The 12,502-nt window shown below is 37.2% G+C and overlaps 1 pseudogene across 1 annotated transcript; it reads right to left on the bottom strand.

Annotated features, from left to right (window-relative positions):
* Positions 1-811: 811 nt before the first annotated feature.
* On the bottom strand, positions 812-2,965 carry LOC146524032 (immunoglobulin superfamily member 2-like; annotated as a pseudogene). The gene is made up of 6 exons (XR_014877891.1): positions 2,690-2,965; positions 2,252-2,578; positions 1,708-2,052; positions 1,478-1,610; positions 1,301-1,349; positions 812-1,209 (listed from the first exon to the last, which is right to left on the bottom strand). The product of XR_014877891.1 is annotated as an immunoglobulin superfamily member 2-like (transcript).
* Positions 2,966-12,502: the final 9,537 nt, after the last annotated feature.

The raw sequence follows: 12,502 nt of genomic DNA, 5'->3' as shown, positions 1-12,502 counted from the left end.
GTTTAAAGCGTGGAAGTACTGACCTTACTTTGAGTTTGCTTCCATAAAAAGTGACAAAAACATTAGTGTCCGTTGTGCGTGGGAAGAAAACTTCTTTTTACAGCGGAAAAAACCCTAAACTTCCGAGCAAGCACCGAGTAGCTACGACGTAATGGGAAACTCACAGAGAAACTCGCAGATTCTTCCACTGACCGCTGCACACCTGCACCAGGGTAACCCTCCGCCTACCCCACTCCTGCTTTACAGGTGAAAATAGAGCAACAGGACCGCTAGTCTTTGACTTTATTTATTTTCTGCTGTGTTTTTACTTGCATCTATTTGAAAGACTGAGTGTAAAACACACAAAATATTTTATTTTATGTGCTGGAATGTGCAGAAAATAGGTTTAAATATTAAACAAATTTCTTCCAGTCAGAGAATGTTGCATATAATTAAATTTTTGCTTGATGCATAAAGTTAAAAGATTAAAACTAATAAAACAAGTTAAAAAAAGATACTTTTCCATTTGATTACATTTTGTATGATGATTATGCAGAAAAAGTAGAATTGGGCTGAAAGATCTATCACTTTATCACCTATTCAGGTTGTAAATCGTGTTTTTAAAAAGTAACTAAGTAATTAATTACTTTTGAAAATAAGTAATGGGATTACTTTTTGGGGAAGTAATCAGTAATTAGTTACTGATTACTTTTTTCAAGTAACTTGACCAACACTGGTTACATATGTATACATGTATATGTATGTATACATAAATATGGGCTATCACAGTTGTATTGATGTATATCAGCTTGAAATACTCCCAAAAATGGCTCTACAACATGTAAAAATATAAAGTAAGCTCTGGTTCCTTGGTTCTATGGTAGGTCTTAAAGGGTTAATTTGAAGTAATTCACAATCAGTGTGATGCAATCATCATAATATACTACATCATACCACTCATTTAATAAATCATAATATTATACATAAATAATTAGGACAAACAAGCAGGAAACATCATGTTTTCAGTTTTTATATTAGTTTACTTTTAGAAAAAGATTACTATAAACCAGCCCACAGACACTCATAGATACACTTTTACATTTTGCATTTAACTTGAGAATAAACACTTTCTTCAGTTTCCAGTTCATTCTTCTTCTTTCCTCTTGTAGATGTAGCTTTCCTTCCAGAGAAGTGAAGAGCAGCATAGTTCAGATCATGTCCACTTCCGGCCTATACAAAAAGCATAAAATACATTTTTTTTTACCTTATAGAATCATTTTAATCAAGTAAAGTAAAAAAAAGATTTGGTCATAGTACTTACACTGTTGTCCACTGTTTGGCATAAATCACTTCGCCTTGCTTGTGAAGAGCTTTTCTCTGTGTTTTACGGTGACAAAAATAGCAACATTATCTATTTTGTCTGATTTTGAATTTTAAATTAAAGGAGCATTTAGTTTTTCTCACATTAAAGGAAAACTTTAGTGCTCCTACAACAAACACTTACTTTTTAAATTGTTCGCATGATGCTCTTGGGTTTCGGCAACAGATCAAAATAATATTGACAATCACAGAAATGACCAAGCAGGTTAATGTTATCACCAGTGCAGAAAATTCAGAACCTCCTCTTTGCTCTAGAAAACCAGAAACAATTAAGAGAAACAATTAGTAATTCTGACAATATTAAGGAATCCTATATGCCATGGTTTATTTTTATAAATAAAATCATACCTATTTGCAGTTTAGTTCCTTTTCCAAACAATATCTTCCCACATGTGGCCACAGCACAATAGTAAGTCCCTTCATCTGAGGAGTTAATACTTTTATTGAACTGATAAACACAACTCTGCTGAGTCGCAGCGCTCTTCTGACATTCATGATGTCTGTTTCCATCAGTGTAGATGATGCTAGGATGAGATGGATTTGATCCTTCTCTAAACCAGAACATACTGAGACCTCCGGAACACGTCTTGTTATCAAAATTAGAGAGGAGTGAACAATGAAGAGTGACCGAGCCTCCTGGAGTTGCTATCTTCTCTTGAACAACAGAATAGTTCGATGTTCTCTGGGTGTATCCTGTGTAATATAAATATATTAATAAATGTGATTATAAAGTAAACTAAAAGACAAATAGTTTGAGTTTTCAAAAATATAAACCAAACATATCTTACATGTAAGTGTAATGTTTTCAAAACATGCTCATTCATAAATTATTTTCTTTAGTATTGAATTTTAGCTTTTGAAGCAAACTTTTATAGAAGAATCACATTATTACCTTTTACTAACAAATATGTTGCAGTCCATTTGGTATCTTGGAGCCACTCTGTGAATCCACAGTGATACATTCCCTCGTCCTCTTGTCTTGTCCTCAAAATGGTCAGTTTGCTCAAATTCTTGTCATACTTAACATCCCATTTTGAGTTTTCAAACTCAGGTGCAAAGGCAGGTGCTGCAGAGTCCTTCACTGTCCAAATCCTTTGCAGAGTGTCTCCAGGACTCTGCTTGTACCAGTCGACTCTACGGCTGAACTGGGTCTCAGGCAGGTCACATAGTAAAGTTGCAGGTTCACCGAGTTGAACTGTAGTTACTGGAATAAGTGTGTCTAATTTAAAACAAAACAAAATCTAAACCATTAAGTCACAATGATGCAGGAAACCACCATGCTAACAGCATACATGTATGGAAAAAACACTCAGAATATAAAAACACTTACATGCTCGATGAATAGCAAGCAGTGCGACCCATATCACAATCATCTTGGCAACATCGCTTTTTAGGGAGCTTGTAGGTATTTCAGTCAGTGTAGGAGGTATTTTAGCACAAACCTTTTGTGTCACATGTGTCAGATGAATCTGATTGGTTATCACAGAATATAGATTCAAGGGCACTTCCTGTCACATTGCTCTCTTCCAGGCTTCTGAGCAGTAAATCACATCTTCCTTATTCATTTGCACATTATTTAATTGATGAAGTAAATTTTTTCCCAAAAAATGTTAGGTGCTCATTTATAGTTATTTTAGTTTCTGCTTTAATCTGTCAGCAAATTTTCCAAATGATTTTACTAGTCTTTTGTTCCCGCTACTGTCAATTTTCATTTAAGTGTTTCTGAATTCATTTAATTGATTATTTCCACTTGCAAAGACAAAAAAAAAAAGAAAATAAAAGGAAATACAAAAAAAGTTTGCTTTCACTTATAGATTACTGAAGTTTTCATTTCCTGCGTGGTTAACTAAGTCATGACGTCAGCTCAAGTTGACAGTTGTACAATAATAAAAACATCTTAGAAAGTTCATTTTTTAGGTTTATCTGGGTTTAGGTGCTCTGCCTTACCTAAAAGTGAAAACACTTAGATAAATGTTGCATTTATGTATACAGCCATTAGAAGTTCCTGAATTCTAAAACTTAACTTGGTCTTAACTACAGCTTGTACAAATTATTTAGTGCCATTTTCTGATGACAGATCATTTATTGAATCTCAGAGCTACTTAGTGGGCTAAACATATTTCCAGCAAGAGATATCCTGCTATTTTGTTTTCTTGTAATTCACTGTGGAAGTGTGAAAACTGCAGTGGACAAAAAAAGTAGCATATTTATGGTTTGTGGTTTACAAATCACAAAAAGATAAAATACTTCACATATTCTAATCATTGATTCGAGACTAAGGAGGAGACACAAACCCAGCCTAAGATGGTCACATGCTAGTTTACTCCTAGTCTACTCTCAATGCCGGAAAAATGGATGAGCTGCATCAAGAAGGGCACCTGGTGTTACAACGTTACCACATAAAATAAAATGTGGACAAATTAACATAATTGACATAAAATGTCTGTTTTTCAGAAATTTCTGTAGAAGAAGAAAAAAAACAAGAACTTTTTATGTCATTTAGTTGTTTATTGATTAGCTAATTACTTCACACTCACTGGTGTAGTGTGAAGCAAGGTTATTATCGTTAACAAAAACTAACGAAATAACGAAAACTAGAAGTGAAAAAACATTTTCGTTAACGGAAATAAAAATAAAAACAAAAACAAAAAAAGGAAAACTAACTAAAACTATAATGAGTGTTCACAAAATGAACTAAAATTAACTGAATTTATAGCAAAAATGTGTTTAGTTTTCATTGATGTGTGCGTGTCATAAATTAGTCAAGGGTGAAAATGAAGTTTAGTTTCCAGATTTTTTTCTTGCTGTGTCTCATTATGCCAGCAGGTGGCAGCACGTTAGTCGAGTTGTCTGTGTCGCTGCTCCGTCCACGCGCAGAATCATGTCAGCAAAAGTCGGGAGAAAGCACCAGAGTCCAGTTTGGGATTACTTTGAATATGACTGTGTTTTGGATAAAGCAAGTGTCTTGTAGTGGAAACAGACAAATTATGAGGGACATTTCTAAAGGGAAAAAAATCCCACAAACCTTAAAGTGCACTTGAAAAGCTCACACAAGAAGGCTAACCTAGCTTAGCTTGAGAAGGTAAGGGAGCACACTCAACCCTCATCCCCAGAAAACAGAAGCTAACCCCAGGCAAGGCAGCGTGATGCATCCCGAGACAACAGGACGGGGATATCTACACAACTGTGTGAGTCAATTACCTTCAAAAAGTTTATCAATTCACTTGAACCAAAATTACGAACACCCGGTGCTGCGAGAGTTAATAGTCTCATTGGGGCCAAGATATACATTTTATAGTTGCCTGGTATCAATGGTTGTTCATCTGCCTTTATTTATTTATTTATTTATTTAAAGAACCCATAGGTGGGAATGTGAGTTGTCTGTCTCTGCGTGTTAGCCCTGCGACAGACAGGCGACCTGTCCAGGGTGCAGTATGGTAGCTGGAATAGCAACATACCCAAGGATGAGCAGAATGACTGATATGATGAAACTGGGATTTTGTTACACTTAATTATTGCAAACACAACTAAAACTATAACTGAAACTAATCAAAACTAAACTGAAACTAAGGATTTTCAAAAAAAATAAAAACTAGACTAAACTAGCAAACAATTGGTAAAAACTAATTAAAACTGATATAAAATTGAAAATCTGAAGTCAAAACTAAATAAAAATAAAAACTAATGAAAATTGCAAAAACTATTAAAACCCTGGTGTGAAGGGCCATGATAGAGCAGACGTTCACATTTTGCAAAGCTTTAGCATGGGCCAGATAGATGTCTGTGCTGTGTCGATGCTGGGGCCCTGGGCAAGATAGCACACAGACGCAGCGAATCACTGCTCCTCACGTTTGGTGCTTTGTTTTTTACTTTTTCTACGTGTATATGTGTGGGTGTGGGTGTTTTTTACTACTATACATCGAGTAGATTCTACTTACCGTCGTCAGGACCTTCTGAGTTTGGGATTACGCTGTGCAAGGAACATTACATTAGACTATCACCACTTCCACAGCATTCCCATCACTCGTGAACAAGACCCAGAGACACTTAAACTCTTCCACTTGGGACAAGAATTAGTCCCTGTCCCGGAGTGGGCACTCCACCCTTTTCCGGCTAAGGACCTTGGCCTCAGATGTGGAGGTGTTGATTCTCATTCCCACTGCTTCACATTTGGCTGTGAACCATTCCAAAGTGAGCTGGAGGCAATCACCTGATAAGGCCAACAGAACCACATCATCCGTGAAAAGCAGAGATGAGACTCTGAGACCACCCAAGTGAAAGCCTTCCGCCACTTCGCTACGCCTGGAAATTTTGTCTATAAAAATTACGAATAGAATTGATGACAACGAACAGGCCTGGCGGATCCAATCACCCACCAGGAACGAGTCAGACTTATAGCTGAAAACCTTCAGGACTGTCTCTGGCTTAAGGAATACAATTTGTTTTCACCCTGGCTTGTTTTTATTATTTAACTTTTTTGTGTAAAATAGTTCATTTAACAAGATTTAAGTGAGTAACTTTTTATTCATTTTAATGCAACACACAATGTGACTGAGATTGTTCAAAACACAAAGCTTACAGCTAAAAACATACAGGTTAAAGACAAAAACCCCACAAACATCAACATTTTGTGTTATTTTATTGTAAGTAAAATACCTTCGGGGTCAGCACATCAGATCATCTGCCTCCATCTCACCCTGTCCCTAGTATCCCACTGTGTGTCACTGGAAGACCTCTAATTTCCTACTTCTAAATGTGTCAAACCAGATGCTTATTTTGGATTACATTAGCTTGCTCTCCAGTAATAGTTTGAGGAGTCATTTTTGATCTATGTCCTCCAACATCCACATTAAACACATATGTAGAAAATAGGTAGAAAATTAGAAACCTCCTATAGAGATTGAAAATGTGACGTCATTCCGGGGTAAAACCGCAAAGGATTCTGGGAACGCGTGGCAAGAGGTACTAGCGCACACAGGCTTTCACATGAAAACTATCACACAGCGATAAAAAGAAACACAAAAAATGGCAAGAAGCTGTTGTGTTATTAACTGCAATAGCCGGTCGCATGACAGCCACGGGAAGCCGACGGGTAAAGAGATCGTTTTTTATCGGATTATGTCGTTGAAGAGAAATTGTTCAAGCCGCGTTTCTGAAGTAACAAAAAGTTGACGTATGGCCTGGATTGCAGCCATTCAAAGACCAAATATAACGTCTCAGCACACTCAAGCACTCATGTTAGTCTGCTCCAAGCATTTCCACAAAGGTAAGTCTTCTGTTGTAGTTATTATGTAATTTATCATAACAAAATTGTTGATGTAGGTTACAAATAAGTCTTCTATTGAATTTAATTTGTTGCGCTATGCTGCTTTGTTCACTGTGGCTTTGCGGGCTAATGTTTGTTGTGTTTTGTAGGAAAACCAGCCTACAAAATGCAGGAATGTGATCCAGACTGAGCCCCTCTATCAACCTGGGTCATACCGAGTTTAAAGCTGCTACCACAGCGAGATTTGATCGGTTAAGAGAGAGAGCGAGATCAAAACAGCCACGAAACGTCTGCATATATGTGCCCAAGGGTTGTATTGAAGCAATCAAGTCATGAATAACTGTTTTCCAGTATGTTGTTTTGTTGTTTTGTTTTTTTTCATTGATTTGTTTTACACCAAAGCAGCTAATAAAGCAGGATGAAATACAATTTAGTCTCTTTCTTGTACGATTCTATAATAGAATGAAACAATAATGCCAGTTATAAATAAAGACATTAAATTGAATGAATTACGAAACATTGTATCATTTTATTTCTATTAGATCTGAAAATGTTGTGTAACACTACAACCTGAAACAACAAATAGATGCGTTGGCCTGTACACGAGATAAAGGAAAAGAATTTAACAACAGCTGTGAAATGGAATAGTCCAAATCACCAAAGTAAACGGGACCTGGGCTTGTTGCAGGGATCTGAAGTTAATAAACATCTTGTGAGTGTATGAACTCAGACTTAGGACCATATAATAATAAATATGTGTGTGATGAAAGTTGGGCAGCACGCTAACGTGCTTACCCCACTCTGTATGCTCGTGTGGGTCTGACACTTTCACTCCTTTGATTTTTTCCTCGTCCTTTTTTTTTTGCCTTTTTGTCGAGTCTGTCTTTGTACGGACCTGCCGTGTTCTCCATTGTTTTGTACTTAACAATTTTGGGGCAAATAAAATGCAATTAGGGATTAAAACCACAGAATTAATGATTACCGGTGCTGGAAATGCTAGCGCTTGATTCAGTGTTTTGATTTTGTTGCCACGGGTACCCACAAAGCAATGCGCGAAAGTCACGTGGTCTGTCAATCTCTATTTCAAAGTGATGCTGAAAAGCTAGTTCATACATGTATTACTTCTAGGTTGGAATTACTGCAATATTAATATAATATGCATATTAGTATTTAAACTATTGTATAAATGCTCTCTGCCTTCCGTTGATCCAGAATGCTGCAGCAAAATGAGTGACTCACATACAACCTAAAATAAATCGTTTGCTTTGCCCTGGCCACTTCTAAACAACAACAAAGGCACCACTTAGACATGCTTTTACCTTTGCTGATTCTTGATTCTTACAATTTATTTATTGGAAAGTCCCAACACCAATATTTTAACAAGATTTTTTTTTTTTTACTGTTTATTAATAAAAACTGATTAAAATGTAAAAAGTATCCAGATAATAAAGTTTATTTATGTACATTTATAACAAAAAAGGGGAAAACTATATTCACATAAAAGATCTCATGATAGATGTTAATCCAGGGCAGGAGCCTTGACAGCAGCATAGATGCTGTCTTCCTTTGTTGGTTTTTTATGTCTTTCTGCTGATTTACTCACTTTTTTAAAAGTTGCTGTAGAATATACCAACGTATCCTCATCTGTCTGAGGAAGCAGAACATGTTAGAGATTAAAACATGCATATAACTAACAGCTTTTTAATATATTTAATTACCTGTGGGATTCCCTGATCACCACCTGAAATTCCATTTGTTTCCAGAGCAGCTGCAGTTGTAAAAAAAGAAAAGAGAAGGAAATAAAACAGTAAAATGAGCTAACTTTTGCCAAATATGATTTGACAGATTGATGTACAGTGTGTGTAATTTTGCTTACCATTAGAGTACACATGTGAATTCTTCTTTAGTTTTTTGATGGAATAGACTAGAAAGGCTACAACAATCACACTTATAGCCAGAGTAGCGATAAACAGGTAAAAAAATATGTTGTCCCTTTTTGATTTGCTCCTGTCGACTGCTGCCATGGAAAGAAAAGACGTAAATCATGGATATTAAAAATGATTAAAAGTATTTAAAAGTTTGGGGGGTTTCGTTTTGTTTTGGGTGGTTTTGGTGGGCGGGGAGTTGATCAGGTATTACAGAATCTTGGCTGAAAAAACAAACTATCATCAAATGCACAGATTTTCTGTTTCTGGCATTATATTAAAATGTGATAGAATTACCTGCAGTATCGCCTTTTTCATCCTCAGAAGATGACTCTACACATGTGGCCACCGCACAGTAATATCTCTGAGGATCAAAAGAGCTGAAGTTTCTGAAGTAGCTGTAGAAACATGCCTTTGCTGAGAGTTCCTCGGGATTCTTTTCATATTCATCTTCACCATTAACACAACTATAATTTAAATCCAGGTGTGACTGATGTGATTTGGCACTTAAACAGAGCATGCTCTTATCAATGGGACAACTTTTATTCTGAAAGTCACGGAGGATCGAACACTGCAGTGTCACTGTGTGCTCCAGATGGACAGGATCAGATGGGAGAGCTGTAGTGAAAGCAGCTTCTGGTCCTGAGAAATGGAAACAAATAAAACAATGTAAAAAATTGCTTTTAATTTTTTTTAAGATACCTTGCATCTGTCCATTACCAGCCATTTCATTTTGTACAAATTCACTCTTCTTCTGACCAGATGCCGTTTTCTGCACCACCTTTCCAATGTCCTTACGCTTATCATGACACTGTGTTTATGTGCTAAAAGAGTCCTTGTAGTCCTTGTTACTAAAACCAAAACTGTACTCGCTACATTTCAACCTTTTCCCTTAAAATGGTATTAGGATTGTTTTCTCAAAAAAGATGTTTAACTTTGATCTCAAATTTTGACTTCTGAAAGTGATCAATAATAATATTGGGTATTTTTCTCAGTGTGGACTTAATACTCTGTTGTAGTGAACTCATACATACACACACATATAAAGAAATAATCTATGAAACCTTACACACACAATATGCAAACATGGATTTAGGAATAAAAAATATATTATAATATTTTTTGTCTACTTACCTTCTACTTTCAGGAATGTTCCTTTCAAAAATATTAAGTCTCGACTTAATGTTTTCACACAGAAGTAAACTCCTGTATCACTTTCCTGTACTTTTGTAATATATAAATCAAATATTCCCTCCTCTGTTGCAGTTCTAATGCGCTGATCAACCCTCTGAGAGCTAAATGACCTTCCAAAGATCTTAGGAAAAGTTCCAGAAACAAGCTTGATCCAAAACAAGGTTCCCAAAGACCTGCGGGGGCAGGTCAGCTTTATATTCGCTCCAACATGAGCAGTCTTTGTCTCAAAAATCTGCTCTTCTGAGCAATCTGAAATAAACCAAACAAAAAGTCATTAGTCATTAGCAAGTAATGGAATCATCTACACAAAAATATATCAGCAGCACAGGCCTTTACTTATACTTACACACAACACTGAGCATCAGCAAATAAAATATAATCCTCATTTCTGATGTTCTTTCTTGATACTGCTGGGACGCAAACTTAATTAAATGATTCGTCTAAATATAATCATATCGAGTGGGAGGAAACAATTTCAGAGCACTCTGATTGGCTTCTTGTTAAGTTGTCTCACTGCATTACAGGAGTGGAAACAATGTCAAATGTGTTTCCAGCATAAGCACATGAAACAACACCAATTGTAAGACGCGTCATCTTATATTTGTGGGTTTCTCAACCTGAAACCTAGAGAAAGACAGAAAGACAGATTGGTTTACACTGTGCCAGCTGGAAGCATATGTGGAAGAAATGATATAGAACTTCACAATTCAATTCAATTCAATTCAATTTTATTTATATAGCGTCAAATCACAACAAAAGTCGCCTCAAGGCGCTTCATAGATACAGAGAAAAACCCAACAATCATATGACCCCCTATGAGCAGCACTTTGGCGACAGTGAGAAGGAAAAACTCCCTTTTAACAGGAAGAAACCTCCAGCAGAACCAGGCTCAGGGAGGGGCGGGGCCATCTGCTGTGATTGGTTGGGGTGAGAGAAGGAAGACAGGATAAAGACATGCTGTGGAAGAGAGACAGAGATTAATAACAGATATGATTCAACACAGAGAGGTCTGTTAATACATAGTGAGTGAGAAAGGTGACTGGAAAGGAAAAACTCAATGCATCATGGGAATCCCCGGCAGCCTACGTCTATTGCAGCATAACTAAGGGAGGATTCAGGGTCACCTGGTCCAGCCCTAACTATATGCTTTAGCAAAAAGGAAAGTTTTAAGCCTAATCTTAAAAGTAGAGATAGTGTCTGTCTCCTGAATCCAAACTGGAAGCTGGTTCCACAGAAGAGGGGCCTGAAAACTGAAAGCTCTGCCTCCCATTCTACTTTTAAATACTCTAGGAACAACAAGTAGGCCTGCAGAGCGAGAGCGAAGTGCTCTAATAGGGTGATATGGTACTACAAGGTCATTAAGATAAGATGGGGCCTGATTATTTAAGACCTTGTATGTGAGGAGCAGGATTTTGAATTCAATTCTGGGTTTAACAGGAACCAAAACAGGAGAAATCTGCTCTCTCTTTCTAGTCCCTGTCAGGACTCGTGCTGCAGCATTTTGGATTAGCTGAAGGCTTTTCAGTGAGTTTGACACACACCTCCAAATTAAATCCAATACAATTATGTAACTTTAAGAGACAATATGATAAACATAAAGTACATTATGTATTACTGTTACTATGTCAACCACTGTTTATAGATTAAAAAGATCTCAAATTGAGATTCTAGGTGGATTTTACGCTTTATTATTCCATTCATATTTCCGTGATTTTAAGGAGCCTTCATGTTTTACAGTCTATGTGTCAGTGTTCAGCCAGATTTTTCAGATTTTCCATGCAGCTTTAAAAAAGGGTCCTGTTTTGTTTGGTACTGATGACTGAACTCAATCCACAGATCTGTTTGGTTAAGTTCAGTGATCTCTCGCTCCCCAGCCACCAGCTCTAGGTTGTCTGGGGGAACAGACAATCTAGAGACCTCCAACGTGTCCAGCTTGTCCTGTGTCAAAGTTAAACAACTAAATTAAAATAAAATAAAATATAATTTTTTAGACTTTTAGACTTTGACTTTGGCCATGGCAAACATTTCATTATGAAAGCATGCTACTTGACAGGCATGCTATGAAACTAATCATTAGGTTGTTGGTTCAGTGTTTTAACCCATCCATTTTCTTCCACTTATCCGGAAGTGTACGTGCTTAGGTTGCGGGGGGAGCAACCTAAGTAGAGAGTCCCAGACCTCTCTATCCCTAGCCACCAGCTCTAGCTTGTCTGGGGGAACAGACAAGCTAGAGATCTCCAGCATGTCCAGCGTGTCCTGGGTCCGCCCTGGGCCTCCTCCAGGTGGGACATGTCCAGATACTTCACTCAGGAGGTGCCCGAGCTATCTGATGCCCAGGTTCGTTAGATAGCCGAACCACCTCCTTACTTTGATGTGGAGGCATAGCAGGTCTATTCTTACTGTGCATCGCTGGAAGTGGATGAGATAAGCGTTTGCTGAACGCTGATTGGTTAACAAGTCATCCAGATTAGGGAAGGGAGCCACAGTTGAGTTCATAAAATATGAAAAACACAGACAATGTAAACTGCCTCCATCTGGGAACAGAGCTCTCTGCAAGCAGATAAACCATGCCTGGACTTTCAGCGAACACACTCGCACTGCTCAACTCCCAGCTTGTTATATGGGAATATTTGAAAAGGATTTAAACGTACCAGACACATGTTCTGTTTTTTTCTTGTGCTAGGTTACTTTTGTGAAACTCAGGGAAGTAAGTTTATAGTGCCAACAATAAAAGGTAAAAGAAAAAATAAATTAGAAT

The sequence above is a fragment of the Neolamprologus multifasciatus genome, chromosome 2 (genome assembly GCF_963576455.1).
Source record: "Neolamprologus multifasciatus chromosome 2, fNeoMul1.2, whole genome shotgun sequence".
NCBI lineage: Eukaryota > Metazoa > Chordata > Actinopteri > Cichliformes > Cichlidae > Neolamprologus > Neolamprologus multifasciatus.
This window is presented reverse-complemented; position numbering and strand designations above follow the sequence as displayed.